The 16,597-nt window shown below is 33.8% G+C and overlaps 1 long non-coding RNA gene across 1 annotated transcript; it reads right to left on the bottom strand.

Moving 5' to 3' along the window:
- Positions 1-6,267: 6,267 nt before the first annotated feature.
- Positions 6,268-15,969, bottom strand: LOC143406507 (uncharacterized). The gene is made up of 4 exons (XR_013092200.2): positions 15,937-15,969; positions 14,251-14,292; positions 7,678-7,765; positions 6,268-6,463 (listed from the first exon to the last, which is right to left on the bottom strand). It is a non-coding gene; the product is annotated as an uncharacterized LOC143406507 (long non-coding RNA).
- Between the last annotated feature and the right edge of the window lie 628 nt (positions 15,970-16,597).

The raw sequence follows: 16,597 nt of genomic DNA, 5'->3' as shown, positions 1-16,597 counted from the left end.
TTCAAATGCAACCCTTTCCTTGGCTATTTGCCTTTGTAAAAGAGGCTGGATGGTCTCCATCCACTATTTCATAGTAAACATTTAAAAAGTGCTGTTGCACTATCTTCAGGTATTAAAATGTCACACTGTACCCCATAAATATGTACAAGTACTATATGTTAATTAGATTTTTTTTTTCAAATGAAATGAAAAATTTTGTGGGCAACAGAAAGGAAAATATGACTTCAACAACATCAAAAGTGCCCTGGATTGCTTTTGAAGTTCAGGATAGATCAAGAGATTTTTTATCCCCTTTTCTATCATGATTATTAATTTTTGCTGCCCATAACATCTTTATAATAATAAAAATGCCTGTTCTCTTCCTAGAACAGTCTTGGCAACATTTTTATGGCGTCACTTTACTTTCTTAAAATTTATTTTTTGTCAGCACAATTTACATGTATATTTCCCGAATCTTTCTGCTTTGGCATCCACAGAATCTTCTTTCTACTGTCCTCTATGGAATGGAGGCGGGTGAAGGGGCATATTTTTCTCTTGCAGGCTGCTCAAAATGTTTTACAGTTAAACAAAAGCAAACCAAGGAAAACACAAATGAGGGGATATAAATTTGTGTTCAAATTTATGTTTTGAAGCATTTATCATGTCCCAGGAACTGAAAATACATTAAGGTACATTTATTGTTTTTCATTTAATCTTCCCATTAGTACTTTGTGGAAGGTCATGATTTCCCCATTTTACTGCAGAGAAACTGAAGCTGAATTAGGAGCATCCATTTTTCTAGAGTGACAGGATTAATGACAGGTGGAGTTAATGTTTGACTGCAGGTTCTCCTTGTCCACTCTGCTTTCAGATTGACAACCATTAGACCCTGAACTTTGGACAAAAACATTCATACTTGAGCTTTCTTATGTTTCTCCTCTAACTTTTCTTCACAGTGACTGTCTTCCCCTGTGCTTAATTTGAAAAAGCTCCCACATGTTTAAGAACACTAACACAGCACCAGACAGCTACCTTTCTGGGATAGCCTAAATGAAATGTTTGAGGATGAATGTGGGCCACCTGAGGCAGAGGTGGTGACTAAGGCCTTGGTCAGCTAGTCTTGGGGATGAAGCCCACCCAAAGTGTGGGCTTGCATGAGTATCCTGTTTATCCAAGCCAACATTAGTCATCCAGCTAATGTCTTGGCCCAGACCATCTGTGGACAGTTATGACTCTATCTCCTTGTCTTTGAGGACAAAGGGAATAAATTATTGTTTGGCCGTTCCTGCTCATAATGGCTACTGAATTGAAGCATCAGGACTGGGAAGAAATTCATTGTTTTCCAAGTTACCCCTTTGAAGAATCAATTTATGATTAACTGTAGATGTCAGAGTCTAGGCCTCTCTGGCTTATGCAACTCCTACAGGTATCCCAGAAGTTTCTTTTGTTTTTTAAAAGAATCAACAAAGAAACATTTTCTTTAATCTTCAATTAATTTCGAAAAAAAAATTTTTTTTCCAGATTTTTCTATATGTAAGTAGTAAACATCCTGTTTGCCCTATAATTCCCATAATTACACATGGCTTTAGGATATATAATCCACCTTCACTAAAATTTACATGTCATGAGATGATTTTTTTAATTTTAATTTGTTTTAGTGGTTCATAATAGTCATACATGACATTAAGATTTATTCTGACATAATTATAAATGCATGAAATATAACTTACTCAATAATTAAGTCCCTAGTACTTAAGCTTCCTTTCTTTCCCTGTTCCCTTTCCTCTACTGATCCTTCTGTTTATTCACTTTTTTTCTATTTTTTTAAATTTATTTCTTACATACATGACAATAGTGGAGTGCATTACTTTTTTTTTTTAAACTAGTATCTTGTGGCTGCTCAGTGCAGAGCTTTCTTAAACTGTGTGGGGAGGCAAATTTGCATCTCCATTGATAACTTTACAAAGGTATTTTTAGATTAGGTGGAAGTTATTCTAAGCAGGGGGACTGCTACAGCTACTAACTTGGCGACTTGTTAAGCCCTCAGGCAAGCAAAAGTCTTCAATTGAAATTCTAATTCCATAGATAAACTCCCTCTGAGTCCTAGGGGGAATAAGGAATACCCTGTGAAATGACCCCAGTGGTGCCATTTTCATAACACTGAACCTCACGTGGAAAAATTATCTTTTTTTCATAAATGGCTCTTAAAACACACATAAAACTAAATAGAAAAATATGATAATCAGCCACTTATTATTGCTACTATTATTCATATTTACTGAGGCAAATGATTTTACTATGGCTCTATAAAAAATGGTATTTTAAGAATCCAAAGCACTTTGTAATATCATGTTCTTTCTGCCTAGCGAGGCTTTTGCTTGAAGATTATTATCACTATATACAACCACATTCAGCATTCTCAATTCTGCTAATGGAAAAAAAAATTTCTCAGAATCTATTTAGACTGGTATAAGAAATATTGATTGCCTGGTTTGGTGCCTATAGAAGCCCCCTCTTTCTTTAATATCTTGGAGAATGAGTGAAAATTGCTTTTTCTTTGTTGTTGTTGTAAACTGACAGTTTATAGTTGTATAGTTTTATGAAGTCCAAGGCGATATTAGAATTTATGAATACAATGTGGAATAATTAAATCAAAATAGTTAATGTCTATCATCTCAAATACTTAACATTTTTCATGCTAAAAATTTAAAGTTTATTGTCTTAGCAATTTTGAAGTGTATGATTCTGCTATTAACTATATTCACCATTTTATACAAAAGAACTAAATATATAGATATATACATATATCTATATATTTTTTTCCCACCTTTCTGAGAATTTATGCCCTTTGACCATGGTCTCCTTGATCCTTCTACCCCCAGCAGATACAGATAACCACCACTCTATTCTCTGATTCTGTGAGTTAAAACATTTTAGATCCCACATATAAATGAGAACATATGGTATTTGTCTTTCCATGCCTGGTTTATTTCATTTAGCATAATACTCTCTAATTTCTTACATATTTTCACAAATCACAGAATTTCCATTTTTTTAAGGCTAAATACTATTCTAGTATGTATACATACCATATTTTCTTTGTCCATTTATTTATTGATGGACTCTTAGGTTGATTTCACAACTGGGCAAATGTTGTGTGAACATGTCAATACAAGCATCTCTTGGAAAAAATTGACTTTAATTTTTTTTGGGGGGGGGGGGCGGAGCGAGTACCAGAGATTGAACTCAGGGGCACTCGACCTCTGAGCCATGTTACCAACCCTATTTTGTATTTTATTTAGAGAAAGGTTCTCTCAGAGTTGCTTAGAGCCTTGCTAAGTTTGCTGAAGCTGGCTTTGAACTCAGGATCCTACTGCCTCAGCTCCCTGAGCCTCTGGAATTACAGGAGTGCATCACGCACCCAGCTGACTTCAATTTCTTTTTGTGTAAATTCTCATAGTGGGATTTAGCTTTTTGAGGAAAGAATTTCCTATAATGGCTGTATTAATTTACATTTCCATCAAGATTGTACTAGTGTCCCCTTTTCTCTATCTCCTTGCCAATGCCTGTTATCTTTGGCCCTTTTAATAAGGCCATTTTTAGGGGTAAGATGATATCTCATTGGGGTTTCACTCTGCATTTCCCTAATGAAACTTAGCCACAGACAAGTTTTGTAACTTGTCCAAGGTCAAAGAGTTTGTAAGTAGTGATGCCTATTGATTACGACTGATGATCCTATTAATGTGTCATTGAATTTGGTTTGCTAGGATTGAAGACAGAATTTGAATTAAAACAACTGGCTACAGAAATGGCACTGTTAGCCATTTTTTATTGCCCTAACACAGTGATAAACATATAGGGCCTCAAAAAACTTATTGAGTATTTATTTACACTAAACATTTGGTGTTTATTTTGTAACTCCACACTATTCTAATCAGAAATATGTAACTTCAAATTCTATTGCCACCAACAAAACATAAATCATCCTGATTTTGTCTGATATCAAAGGGATGGCTCCACTAGCATACAAGAAATAGGCATTTTGGTCAATGAAAATGTCACAATAACTTGATTGAATACTCTTCAGTGGGTCTAGAATGAGAAATAAATCTTCTGAAACCATATGAAGGAAAAAGGATCTGGTGTTCTGTTCTTAGTAATAAAACCTTGCCATAAAATCACCATTAAAGTGTTGCCAGTTCTGACAACTTACGATGTTCTATTCAAATACACTCCTGAAGGACAGCAGTAGGGGAAAAACTAAGTGCAATAACTTTCTATTTTCTGGTGAATGTGAGAATTTTAAGTCCAAGACACAGTTTTTGTTAATCACTAACTTTGAGGTGATCATGGATTCTATGCAAATAGCTAAGTATCCTATCAGGAGCTCTTGGGTCCAACAAGTTACAATGCAAATAAAATTATATCATTGTGACCTCTAACCAGTTCTTCCTTATTTTCCAATCAATCTTCATTTGCTTTTTTGCCACCCCAAATATAACTCCTGTCTTCTCATGTTTTCTGCTCCCTACACACAGGCCTCCCAAATGCTCTTTGCAGTTGTCTGCTCTTGCATTCCTCTAAACTGTCCTCCGATTGCCAGCTTGACCTAGTTAGATCAAGATACACTCCTGTAAAGTTTTCAGGTCCTTTTTGCCTACAGGATCAAACCTGCACTATCCTAGCAAGGATCTGCTCTTCCTTACATGTCCAAGTTTCCCACTCTTTTTATGTCATTTCCTGTTATAGTGTAATTTATGTACTCATCCTTAGTGATTTTGCTTCTTGTCTTATGCTCCTTCCATAATTTTATGTAACCAAACATGGAAATTAGTCTCTTTTATTTTACCTTTATTTTCATCTTCTTTTCCCCAGAACTGAACACAGTGCTTTCATCAATTAATAATAACTAATTCTTCCCCTGTGCCAGTCACTGTTATAAGGACTTCCTGTGTGTTTGGTTCTTTATCTTCAAAACAAACACACCAAAGAGATATTATAAAATCATAATAAATGGTACAGAGAGGTAACTAAGATACTAAGTGCTTAAAAAGAGAGCCCAAGCCCATGCAGGTGGTAAGTGGCAAAACTGGGATTTGAACTTGAGTAGGCTAATTCTAAAGTCCATGGACTTGACAATTCCATCACTAGACTTTATTTAATAAAGGATATTCACCACTATTTGTAGGCAGTGTAAACCACCAATCAAGGCCCAATGACTAAAGTCAGTGATTGCCAACTGAGGAAATGTGTGTCAGCCATTTAATATTTTCCACATTAGATTGACTGTAACTATGTATAGATAATAACAGAATCGACTTCAGAAATCTGTGGAAATCAAATAAAACAAAGCACATAAAGACTTGGTTATAATGCCATGCATACTTTAAACTTGCAGCATCTGTAATCAACTGTGTAATTCTATTTTCTTAACTCATCCCATCATCTCAAATGTGGAAAAATCAATAAAAACTTAAATATGGGCTGGGGTTGTGGCTCAGCGGTAGAGCACGCACCTTGAATGTGCAAGGCCTGGGTTCGATCCTCAGCACCACAAATGAATAAATAAATAAATAAATAAATAAATAAAATAAAGGTATTATGTACAACTACAACTAAAAAATAAATTAAAAAATAAAAAGTTAAATATAGTGTATAAAATATATAATATAATTATGTAAGGATATAGTTATAATATACTAATATAATAATAACTATTACTTTAATAATATATGTAAGGTCTAGATTATGATTTCCGACCTAATATAATGCATCAGTGTCAATTTCATTACAATAGTTGAAGAATTGAAAACTGGGGACTTAATGAGCAAATTATAAAATAAAATTTTTGTATATCTTAATATTTCTGAAATTAAGTGGAAGACAACTCAAGTAGTTGCTGAGCAACTCACCAGCTATTTCTCTTTTTTTCTTCCTCAAAAGCCTGTAGGTAATTCAACAACTAATTTTATGATCAAGAGTTTCTTTAAATCAAGAGAATACCAAATACTATTTTGACCAAAGAAACCTTTTCCTGTGTTGTCTCCTTTTTTTCACCATCTCTAACTATAGTACCTGGGTGAGTGTCTCTCATGTTTCTAAAAACTTTATAGGATAAATCCTTAACCTTACTGCCCAATATTAATGATCTTATTTATGGTTTTATTGATTCATCCTCCTGATGATTATAAACTTCTCATGGCAGAAAGTTTGCTTTTCATTCATTTACTTATTTTTATCTGTTAACCATTCCTGCTTTGTGACCTCACTCCTGAGTCTAACACCATGTGGTGTTCCACTTTTAACGCACACTTTAATATATGTTTAATGAGATTAACAGAAGTATAAAGTTGCCAAATACAGATACACCTGGGCTGATTCTTCATGGGAGAAACAGGACAGTCAGCTACTTCTGATAGAATTAGGATGACTAGAGCCATGTGGAGTTCATTTTCTTGGTTGGCTGTCAGTCAAAGTCCAGGATCTAGTAAAAGGAAGCACTAAATTATAGAAAACAGCAGTAAGCTGTACTGAATTCATATCTAAACCTTACGTGAAAATTATGCATGTAATTTTATTATTTGGTGAGCCAGAAAGAAGACTAGATAGGCACTTTCCAAAGTGGAAGCAATGACATATGTGTCTTTCTTTCAAATAGTATGGTAACATTCATTCAAATATTACAAGGCTGTTTCTAAAGCAAGAAAAATAGCCTGAATTCATAGTGTCTGACTGATTTAAATAGAGTTAATTCTTTCTGATAGAGACCTCTTACATAACAGATGATTCATGAGTGCCTATCTAATAACCAAGCTCTTTAATCCAAGATGCCATTATTTTAAGAAATAACATCTAAGAGAACATCTTCTTCATATGTTGATAATATGATGTTAAAAGCAATTGTTTTTGTTTTGAAATTTTTATGTTACAGTTTAAATGTATATTTGTATGTGAATGTATACAGTTTTAAAATAATAACTACCTACTACTAATGCCTAAATGAAGAAATTGTAAGAGTTACCAAACTAAATCAGGACTTGAAGTGTTGTGGTTTAATGAATATCCATAACTAAAGTACAGTTATTAAATAATAATTCACTTTACATTTCATGTGCTTTGAGAAATTTATTTAAAATTATAGATGTTAGCTCTCAATTAATACCTTGAAAGTGATGAAGCAAACAGGAATTTTTCCCTGTCTAGTACCAGTCAATTACTTTTAAAACTGCATATACGCTGAAACTTTATTCTAAGAAATAATTATAGCATAGTAATGGCAAACTGCCTTAATGAGCTCATATAAAATAAAAATACCTAAATGACTCTTTAAAGTCATAAATATTTATTCTACTTAGTGTCATAGAAGCATACTATTTCTGGAGATATTTTTCTTATCAATCAATAGCTTTTACCAATTTTATGTGCAGAAATGGTTCATTTATAGCTAACATGGTAAGGGGTTTTCAACCACAACTCCTTTAAATGGCCATCATGCATTGATTGGGCAGAAAGTTTCATAGGAGAGAGGTAGCACATATTTTTAAAGAGTTTTCACTTTTAATTTTATTTTCAAAGTTTTAAAAATGCTTTAAAATATACCAATTAAAGTATACAGGATATTAATTTATTGCAGTAAATGAGGAAAAAGAAGGGATCTTTTCTGATCCCCACTTTCCACACTGTAAAAGTAAAATTTACCTGCTTCATTTGAAGAGACTATCTATTTCCAACATTTTCATTTTCAATATCTCATTATTTTTTTCTTTCTCTCTTCCTCTCTCTCTCTCTAGATAGAAAGAAAAGTAGATACATGAATGATAGAAAGATAGAGATGCAGAGATAGATATAGATAGATAAGTAGATAGATAAGGGTGCAGAGAGAGACATAAATACCAATATATTTTCATATTCATTCCTGTGGAGAGATAATTGTTAAAAACCATCCTAAGGTCCAGGCTTCAATGACATTTCTGTCTCTAAAAAGATTAACACTGGTTAACAAACAAACAAAAGCTTATTTAGGAAGGAGAAAAATAATGAGAAATCTAAGAACAAAGGATAGAAGGAAGTGCTCCCTTGGGAGGAAGATAAAGATCTTCTAGTCAAAAAATCCATTTTTAGGGAGAGTGTTTGCCTAGCACATGTGAGGCACTGAGTTTGATAATTAGCATCACATAAAAGTAAACAAATAAAATAAAGGTATTGAGTCCAGCTACAACTAGAAAAAAAGAAAAGAAAAAGAAAATAAGCCATTCTTAAAGAAAAATCTATTAGTCTGATTATCTTTTAAATGTTTAAGAATTTATAATTTTTTGTTGTTGCTTAGCATTATTATTTAGTATAAATAAATAATTATTACAAAATGTAAGTGAATGACCAGTTTCTGTTTTTACCTGTGCTGGTGGTTTCGTGGAAACACATTGTTTGAAATCCACAGAGCAGTGTAAAAGGATGGTGATTGATGGTGCTCGCTATTCTTCTATACAGATGCAAATCATGTTTGCGTTAATATTAATATTTTATACCTATGAAAGGAAATATTTAGTTTATCATTACATAATAATAAGACAATGGATGTTAATATTCTCTAGATTAAAATAAAAATTAAGAGCACTAAAGTTATTAAGACTTATGGTGTGCTGCTCTGGATTTGTTCCTTGCCTTTCTCTGAGTCTAATACTGTGCTGTTATTCACATTGATAACACCAGGAGGCACATAGAGGAGACTCAGCATCTGTTACTATGGTGACCAGTAGGCATATTTTAAAAGGAAAGCAACTATCATGTATGCATAAATTTAAAATATCACTGTCCAACTACTTTAGAATTGTTGTGAAGTAGACATCACATTTAAAAATCATTTGAAGTTTCATGTGTTCTGTTTTTCTTCTCAAGGAAAACACAACTAATTTCAACAACACAGACAAACTGAGTTTTTATGAATAGTAAACCACAACTTTTAGTTTTATTCATAAAAATGTTATATCATTATTAAGTATATAGGCTCTGGAGACAGCAAATCTTGCCCAAATTATTGCTTCTGCTGCTTATTTGACTTTTATTGTCATCTGGAACAAAAGGAGTCATAAAGAGGAACTAAAATAAATAATGCATATATTGGATTTGAGTATGCTAGCCAAAATAATTTTTAGAATGAGGGGATGGGGAATTAAATTTAATAAAGTAATTTATTTATTTAAAGTGTCATTATAAACCTCTTTAAAAGATATTTCAGATTGTGAATCATAATATGTCTTGTTACAGATTTATTCTGAGACTGCACTCTATTATATAGACTTTGGGTAGAGAAGAATGACTGAGAAAAGCCAACTTCGTGAGGTATAATAAAAACAAAAGAGTATTGTCATAATAAAAAGAAAAAAGAAAAATGAAGCTGAGAAAATAGTATATTCCCAGAGGCCAGAGGTATGGAACACAGCTAATGGGGACAGTCTAGTGGAAATAGAATAGATGCTGTGAGTCTAAAATGCTGTGAGTTTGGAAATGTGGAAGTTATGGGGGACCTTAGCAAAAGCAGTCCTAGTGATAATGTCATTCCAGAAGCCAGAATGGAATAAGTTGAAAAACAAATTGCTAATTATTTAAAATGAACATCATTGAATCATCATGTATACACAATTAAATGCAGGCATTTTAAGTGCAATGATTTCATGTGATGATACAGAGCATTTCTATCACTCCAAAAAGCTTCTTTGTGTAATTTCCTAACCTTCTCTTTACCCATTCCCAGGCAAACATGGACTTACTTTTGGTCACTGTAGATTAGTTTTCCTTGATAGGATTTTACTTAAGTAGAATCATGTTCTATTTGTTTATGGCTTCTGTTAGTCTGTGTGCTGGTTCTGAAATTGATCATATTGCTGGATGTAGGAATTTATTACTTTTTATTGATGAGACTTAGTCCCTTTAATAATTATATTATGATATGTCTATTCACTCACCTAGTGATGGGCACTTAGGTAGTTCCTAGGGATTTTTTTTACTATTATAAATAAAGCTGCTATGATTAATCATGTAAAACTCTTTGTGAAAATATTGAAATTCACTTATAATGGATAAATATCTTTGAGCAAAATTGTTAGGTTGCATTCTAGGGGTATAGTTAACATTTTTAAAAGTTGCCCATTTTTTTTAATGTGCTTGTGCCATTTCATTTTAAGCAGTTTATGAGAGTTCTAGTTGCTCTATTATTAACATTGACAATATTTTAAAGTTTAGGCATTCTAATGAATGTGTACTTATATCTTATTATAGTTTTCATTTGTTATTGCCCCAAAACTAATGTGTTTGTAATCTTTTTATGTTCTTGTTGGCTATTTATAACTCTTCTTTTATAGGACATCTGCACAAGTATTATGAAGTTTCTATTCAAGTATCATAAAGTATTAAGGTAGGATGTAGTACAATCTGACTGACATCATCATAATAGGAAATTTGGACACATTGAGAAACACAAGAAACATGCACAGACAGAATGTTGACGGTTAAAAGACACAGAAAGCAGGATGCATGCTCAAGAAAGAGACCTCAAAAGAAACCAAATCTACTGATACTTTAATCTTGTACTTCTAACTTTCAGACTGTAAGAAAATAGACCTCTCTTATTTAAGCCACACAGTCTGCAGTATTGGTATTTTGTTATGGCAGCCCCATTAAGTTAACACAAGATATTTGCTCCCCTGTTGCTACTGGCTCTCTTCTAATTAAATTATAAGAGTTTCCCATGTATTCTCCTCTTTTGTCAAAAACACTGTTTGTAAATATATTCTTCTGTTATGTGGTTAGGCTTTTTAGTTGCTTCATGGCCTCTTTCAAAAAAAAATGTTTTTAATCCAGATAAAGTCCAGTGTATTATGTTTTTATTTCAGGGTTTCGAGTTTTATTTTGTCTTATCTAAGAAAACTTTGCCTCCTCAGGATTGCAAGATTTTCTCCTTTGTTTTGTTCCTGAGGGTTTATAGTTTAACATTTTATATTTAGGTTTATAAACCATTTCAAGTTAACATTTAGATAATGGTGAATGGTTAAAGAAATGTTTTTACAATATAAATATTTATTTGTTCCAAAACCATTTTTGAAAAAGTTCTACTTTCCTCATTGAATTGCTTTGGCATCTGTATTAGCAAACAATTGAACATATTTGTGTGGGTCTGTTCCTGAATTCTTTATTCAGTACACTGGACCTTTATTTTTTTCCAAAATACTATAGTATTTTCAACTGTTGTAAATTTAAAATGAGACTTGAAATCTAGTCGTTCAGCTTCATTCTTTTTCCTTTTCAAATTGCTTTCATGACCCTAAATAATTTGCATCAGCTTATAAAATCCTACCCCTAAAATTTTGGATGAAATTTTTATTAAAATTACTTTAAATCTACAGATAAGTAAAGGAAGAATTGACATCATAATAGCCTTGAATCTTCTGATTCATGAGCATATTGTGGTCCTCCATTTATTTTAATTTTTAGTTGCTCTAAACAATGTTTATAGTTTTCACTGCGAAATTTGCACTGAAATAGTTTTTTTTTTGCCATTATAAATGAAATGGTATGTTTTTTCCAATTGTGTGTACCTAATCAACTTAAATATCAATTTTTTTGTGCATTGAATTTTTTTCATCTAAAATTTTTGTTTACTAATTCCACTAGTTCTTTGTAGATTCCTTACGATTTCCTATGTACATAATCATGTCATCTTGTTATGGGTTGAGTAAACCTCCCAAAATATGCTTGAAATCTTCGCACATATTCACATCTGTGAAGGTGATCTGATTTCAAAATGGAGTCTTTGTGGATTTAATCTAGATAAAACAGGTTATTAGTGTGGGTCTTAATCCAATGCAACTGGTGGTGCCTTTATAGGAAGATGATCTTGTGAAGACATGGACACACAAAAATATCAGATGAAGATGGAGACTGTACTTTCACAGCTACAAGCCAAGCAATGTCAAAGATTGCTAGCCACCACCAGAGACTGTCTGTGTTTCCTCCTATACATCTTCTTCTTGCTCATATTCCTATAAGCTAATAATTTTCTTTTCCCTGATTAATAATTTTCTTCTCCCTGATTAATGTCCCTCTATACATTAAGTCACAACAGTTTCCCTTTGGAAACTGTCTAGATACCCTCTTATTGAGTTAGCAACTCTTCCCAGTGTTTCTACAAGAGTTTATCACCATCTACATTGTGTTAGACAGCTTTCCATTGTTGTAATAAACTACCTGAGAAAATCAACTTATAAAGGCAAAGGTTTATCTGGACTCACAGTTTCGTGGGTTTCAGTTCATGAACAGTTGGCCTTATAGCTTTGGGCCTGTGTTGATGACACATTTAATGGCAGCAAGCTTGTGATAGAAGATGCTGCTTACCACTTGGCCAGGATTCAAAGAAGAAAGGAAAGCACTGGGGTCCCAATACATTCCTCAGAACATGCTCACTGTGATGTAAGACCTTCCACCAGCCCTAACTTCAAAAACCTCCAATAACTCCCAACAGCACCATCCTGGTGATCACACATTTAGCATGGGCCTTTTGGGGACATTTGAGAACTGAACTTAGCAAACATCATTTCACTTACTACACTGTTTATAATTATCTACCATTACCTACCCCACTCCCTAAATTCTTGAATTACTCATTGTATTTTAAAGACAGGCACATGGTAGATGCTCACTCAATATTTGCTAAAAGAATGAATAAATGTATGTATGATCAAAATGTACAAATAAGAAATGTTTTAAAAAGGGGAACCCCAAAATATATTTGAGCAATCTCCGCTTTATTAGTACAAGTATGGATACTCTAAAGGCCTTTTAAAATCAAAAAAGCTCTTTTGACTAGATGTTTTATGAAATCAAATTAGCCATGTTAAATTATGGATGTAGTTGTAGTATAAGCATAAATTAAAAAGTAGATTATTATTATATCATTAAACTACTGGAAGGTAATTATTTAAGGTACACATGCAGTAAGTATGAAAATTGGAGTTACCCCATTTTATTGCTACTTTCATCCCCAGAGAGCCAATGCAAAAATTGCTAAGAATGTTTTTGATCAAATAAGGATATTTTTTTCCACAAATGTTAGGCTCCACTAATATGAAGAAGAGAAGATAAAAAGAGATTTAAAATTTGTTTTCTTGGAAACTCATGGCATCAAGTCAAATATTAAGAGGGACAATCTTATGAATCCATCCATAATCTGATTCTAGATAAGAAATGTATATCACTAAGCCACTATGTTCCCTGTGACTAGATTCACAGCAATGTAGAAAAAAATTTAAAAAAATATTTAAAAAATTTTAAATAATAAACAAGTTTTACTTTAAATATTTACTAATATTTCCATAAAACCTAAAAATATTTTCTTCTTTAGTCTTTTTAAAGAATTATTATTGCTCAAAGGCATACATTAAATCAATAATCATTAGAATGCACTGTTTGTATTTTTAAGGCATTAGTAATAAATTCTCTTCCATATCTTCCTCTTCTCATTAATACAAAAAACACAAGTATTATATATATCAAAAGTATATATCACATAAAACCAAAAGAATGAAACTTAATGTTTACTTTATGTATGTTGCCAAATTGTGGTTTTATCAAAATTAAAAAAAAAAAAAAAAAAAAAAAAAAAGTATTGATGTAGTTTAGCCACTAGGGGGATCACTTTTCTGAAAGGATTATAAGATAATCATTAAACAAGCAATAATGAATACCTACTGTGTGGTAACCTAAAACTTCAATGGAGAGATGTGTTTAATTTCCTGTGTGTTAACAATGTAGTGAGGAAGCACTTTTGAGAGCTAAATTTTTATAATAAATCTAAAACTTCCATAAAAGAGAAGTATAAACAACCCCAGAATCCCAGAGAAAGAAAGTCCTTCCATGTATCTGATCAAATGAATACTGAGATCAAAATATGTATTTTTGCCAAGAAGTGTTAGAAAATTTATACTGGTTTTTTTTGGTTATAAGAAGCCAATTCTTAATTCTTAAATCTACTTTCAAAATAAAATGTGTCCTGCAGAAAACATTAACATCACCCATTGACTAAGTGTCATCAAGTAGCTAATGAATGCCACACATATGCTGGGTGTTAAGGATCAATCAATAAATAAAGTCTCTGCTCTTATAGAGGCCCCTGCAGCAGGAGCAAAGGGCAGGCCTGTATGCACCTCACTCTAGCACAATGTGCCAAGCGCTAGGCAAGAAAAAGTGCTAGCATTTGAAGAACATAGAAAGGAGCCTCACCAGATTGGGATGCAGGGATGGCATATCCAGAAGCACGTATTTCTAAGGAAAGATATCAAGAATTTATAAGAGATACTCAGATAAATCTGAAGGGAAAGAAAATTCTAATTAGAAATACATAAATAATCAATCATGTATTAAAATCTGGAGCAAAAGTGAGAATGGCTTATAGGGGCCCTTGATACAAAGATAAGCAGTATTACAGTATTACCAGCTCTTGGGGACTGAAGAAAGGGAGAGGTCAACATGAAGGCCAGAGAGGTACTAATGTTGGCGAGCCTAGTATAGGGTTAGGGATTTCATGCTGGGGGGCCAGGGGTAAGATGAGTGACTTGATTCCACGGTTGTTTTAGAGCAGCACCTCCAGATACAGGCTAAAGACTGAACTAGAGATGGCCAAAGGCATTTTGAACATTTTTAGAATATAGAGATAAATGTTTGAGAAGATATGCTAAACCTGTTTTCAATAGCACACGATTTATACGTGTATCAAAACTACATTGCATCTCATTAACATCTACAATTTTTATTTTTATGTGTCAGTTAATTATTTTTTTAAAAAAAGGGAAGAAGTGGATATTTTGGCCCATATAAAATCCATAAGATAGCCAGAGATTGTTGAATGGCTTAATTTCTTTCCACATGGTCTGTAGCTCGGTTTCCAGACAGAGGACTCCATTCCGAAGATGCCTGTCATAGCAGTTGCATTATAGGCCCTCCCTGTCAATCTGTTTTCCCTCCATCCCTCAGTCCTGAATCCCTTAATAGCAGAGCTCCTCACCATTGCCCATTCCTCCCTCTGTTCCACAGGATTTTCCCAGGGCAGAGGTGGGTGATTGAGGACCAAGAGCTTCAAAATCATGGAACCTCAAGATGGACTACCTAAATGAAAATCAAATTCTAAGTTTAATCGCCTTCCTCAATGTGAGCTTCCAGTAGTATGCTACACAAATGTCTCTCTCATTCACCAACTTCAATTTATTTTTTTAGATATCCTTTTTATGATATTAATATTTCTTCCCATTCTCTTGTTTCAGTCAGGCTGGGAGTGAATAGAGAAAGGGGAGTCATGGGTGAAGGATATGGTCAAGAAGAAGAAAACACTCTCCAGTAAAACAAAACGTTCTCAGATAACCATTTCCCCAAATTGATTACATTTCCTATTTCTATAGGCAGAGGTAGAAAAAGAGAGAAAACTTAAATATCCTACTAGGCCATGAAAACAAGAATATTTTCAACAAATTAAATCTGTGAACTCTGTGTTCACTGAATGATATGAATTTGAGATCACAATGTGGGACATTTTGTCATCAGCTCCATATCTAACTGTGAAAGGTGATCTTATGCTTGGATAGGAAAGTTTGCTGTGACAACTCAGGCGGATTAATAAAATTAGCTGTACTTACTGAGGAGCGAGCTGAAAACAACCTTTTTTTCCTCACCACAGCTCTATAAACCTGCTTCTTAGGCTCCACTTTTCTGTGTTTGCCCAATAAATTGGACAGAGGCCACAACCTTCCAGTGCCTTTTGGATATTGGTACAGTCTTATTTGGGGTTATTAAACTATTGCACCAATCCAGTGTCATAATTCCTGTCTTTCATAGCTTCTCCCCATCCCAGCTTAGACCCTACCCATACATTCTGCAGTTCTGTATGTGGGGGCGGGGGTAGACTGTCTCACTCACCATGCTGCCTCTGGTTCCCCTAGGAGGCGGAGAGGGTGGAGAAATGAGAGGGAAAGGACATGGTCTTAAGGCACTGTGCTCCTGCAATATGGAATATAGGCCTTATGTCATGGCATAGGTCCAAATAACATTTCTCTCGGATTGGACTTGGGAACTCTTTACTCTCATCGCCACCCACTCTCCCCCCTCTAACATTGTACTATTTCCTAACTCAAGCAATGAATTTTTTTTGGCTAAGAGATTCCTTGCAAATGCCACTCAACTCTTGCCCCAGCGGAATTCACAGAGGAGCAGTTGCTGGTGTAGCATTCTTTCCCCATGACTCACACCTGGCTGTCTTCCAGGCTATTACCTCTGGCTTTGGGAAATATTACACTTCTCTTGTCCACCAATTTTTTTTTTTTTTTTAAAGATTGGCCACTCCCTGGGCAACTGCAATCTTTGATCTGATTGTCAAGAAATTCAATACTGGACTGACTCTTTTACAGAGAAATCAATCACCAGGGTCTCAACCAACCATTTCCCACTAAAATCCAGAGATCGCACACTCCCAACTGCTTTGTCACTGTGTTTAGAGAGAAGGTCTGAGTTTCTGCAGCTGAACCGGCACCCAGCTGGGTGCAGAGATATATTTCTATGCTTCTGGCAAGCTGACAAGCAC

Source organism: Callospermophilus lateralis, chromosome 8, assembly GCF_048772815.1.
Source record: "Callospermophilus lateralis isolate mCalLat2 chromosome 8, mCalLat2.hap1, whole genome shotgun sequence".
NCBI lineage: Eukaryota > Metazoa > Chordata > Mammalia > Rodentia > Sciuridae > Callospermophilus > Callospermophilus lateralis.
The sequence above is the reverse complement of the archived record's forward strand: the minus strand, read 5'-3'. Positions and strand labels throughout refer to the sequence as shown.